The sequence below is a fragment of the Myotis lucifugus genome, unplaced genomic scaffold, assembly GCF_000147115.1.
Source record: "Myotis lucifugus unplaced genomic scaffold, Myoluc2.0 scaffold_4, whole genome shotgun sequence".
Taxonomy (NCBI): Eukaryota; Metazoa; Chordata; class Mammalia; order Chiroptera; family Vespertilionidae; genus Myotis; species Myotis lucifugus.
In genome coordinates, this window is record NW_005871052.1 from 4515335 (window position 1) to 4518309 (window position 2975).

The following is a 2975-nucleotide window of genomic DNA, read 5'->3' on the forward strand; positions in this document are numbered from 1 at the left end:
AGAACCACCATTCTAATCATTTATATTATGCACCTTGGGGAAAATCATGGTGCACATATTAAAGGGCCACGGCAATAGGAAGTTTGAGAACCACTGCACTAGAGCAAAGTTAGCCTGGAGAAAGTTACTGTTGTGGGTGGGGGATGGAGGGAAAGCAAAGGTGAGAGACATAAATAAAATCACAGTGTCGAGGAAAAATTAAAGATAAGATATCCTGCAACTTTTCTTACCATTTTTTCTTTTCTTGATATAATTTTTGCTCTCTTTTCTCTCTCCTAATTCTCTTATATTGGGGTTATCAGTGTCACTTATATTGGGGTTATCGGTGTCATGAGTACATTTGTGTTTTGTTCCCTTTGTGTCATGTCTTGTTGAGTTGTATTTTGTGCTGTTTGGTCAATGTGGTAGAGAGAGAGCCACATAACCAGACACCCTGAGAGGAGACTCCATCCACGAATGGGACAATAACACTCAATACACAAGTACACCAAGAGAACACAAATATCCCAAGTAGGGGACATCCCTAGATTTCCCAGCCCAGAATACCAGAGAGATTGCACCACTGGGACCCACAAAACATCAACTACATAAGATGAACTCAAAAAATCTGGGTAACACAGCAGTTTGATCTGATATGTAGAAACAATCACAAAGGAATAGCAAAAATGGGGAGACAAAGAAACAACCCCCATTCGAAAGAATCACCAGAAAAGGAAATAAATGAAATGGAGACAAGCCATTTGTCAGAGGAAGAATTCAGAGCAATGGTTATAAGGACACTGAAAAGGATGGGAGACAAATTCAACAACATGTATAAGAATCAAGAGGAAATGAAGAATGACCTAGCCATAATAAAGAACTAAAATGGAAAGTTTCAACAGTAGAATAGAAGAAGCTGAGGACTGCATTAGTGAGTTAGAAGACAAGGTAGAATATCCTGAGACAATATTTATTTGTGAAGTGATCTTAATAAATACCAGGAAGGGTAAGGGGAAATAAAAAAGAAAAGAAAGAAAGAAAGGAAAGGCAGTCAATAAAGAGTATGTTATCAGCACATGCCTGGGCTGTGGGCTTGATCCCCAGTAGGGGGCGTGCAGGAGGCAGCCGATCAATGATTCTCTTTCATCATTGATGTTTCTATTTCTCTCTCCCTCTCCATTTCTCTCTAAGATCAATAAAATATATTTTTTAAAAACAACAACAACAAAAACCATAAACTAGAGAAATGAATAGTCACTTTACAAAAAAAGAAACACTAACAGCTTTAATTCTATCATTCCTAGTGATTGAGAATTGGGATTTTCAACACTGAAGAAAAAAAGGTACAGATATAAGATCAAAGAGGTTAATTTAAAACCTTTGTCCTGGGATTTGAATTTTAAGTATCAGTATGAACTCATGAAATATCTAATCTTTAAGATAAATTGCTAGCTCTGTTCACTAAAAATATCTAGAAATAATGACCAACTCAGGAACAAAGAGTACGCCTAGTACCCAGATTGTGGTTTTAGGAGAAACATTCTCTCTAAAATGAAGCAGTGTTACTTGGAGAAATTCAAGGTTTAAGACAGGAAATGTACAAGATGAGCCTGTAACATCTTGTCATACCAAAATAAGGAAGCTATTTTTAGATTTCTGGGGGTTGTGTTAAAAAAAAAACTCAGGGGCCACCTTGAACAGACATGTTTAATATACTTATTATCCTTTAGAGAGAAATAATAAAATATTTATTTACTAGAGGCCCAGTGCATGAATTCATGCATGGGTGGGGTCCCTCGGCCTGGCTGATGATCAGGGGTGATCAGGGGTGCCAGCCAGGGGTAGGGACTGTGGGAGGTTGGCAGGTCAGCTGGGGGGAGGGACTACAGGAGGTTGGCTGGCCGGCCCCCCTGATCAGGGCCAATGGAGGGCTGGCCAGCCAGGGGGAGGGACCACAGGAGGTTGGCCAGCTGTAGGAGGTTGGCTGTGGGAGTGCACTGACCACCAGGAGGCAGCTCCTGCATTGAGTATCTGCCCCCTGGTTGTCAGTACGCATCATAGCAACCAGTCGACCAGTTGTTCGATCGCTTAGGCTTTTATATATATATAGACTAGGGGCCCAGTGCACAAATTCATGCACCTTGAAAGGAACTGTGGGCTGCGAGGCTGCAGTGGGCATAGGGGCAGGTCTCTGCCCATCTTCTTCTCAACTAAAGAATTCTGGAAATCCTTCACAGCACCCTGCCCCCGGTGCCCTGTCTACCAGCAGCCCCACTCCCACCACTGCCACTCCCACTAGCTGACTCTGCCGTCCCCACTTGCATTTGCTGATGGTGTGGAGTGATTGGGGCCGGTGCCAGCAGTGGGTGCGAGCAAGGCTGGTGCTGGCAACAGGTGCGGGAACCGGCAGCAGGTGCAAGTGCCAGGCAGGACCGCAGCACATGGGAACAAAGAACTTTCAGTAACCACCAGAGGCTTGCCCCAATGACAGCAAATGGTGCCCCACTTTGGTCTGGTGCCCCCGCTCACCTGCTCCACCATCCTGCCACAGCTGGCACCCGCCACATTCTGTGTGTGCCCCCTGGTGGTCAGCACATGTCATAGGGACCAGTTGTTTGGTTGTGTGGTTGTTCCACCGTTTGGTATATTTGCATATTAGTCTTTTATTATATAGGATGGGTGATATATGACTCTGAGATTTGCTTTGAAATAATCAGAGTTGGGTATGAAGTTGGGGAATAGATAAAACATGAAGTCGGCCACTCTCTTACCAACTCTTTCAACTTCATTTCCTCTTATCTTTCTTCTAAAACTACTGTAATCAAAAGCTAATCTGAGGTCAATTCAACTACTGTCCTTCCTAGGTTCTACCCATAAAGCAATTAGTCAAACTCAGAGAATCATGGAAATCTGTGCTACCATAAAAGTGTAACTCATGATGCTTAAAAATGGAAGAATCCTTTCATATTTACCTATTCAGCACTCTTTAATTTACA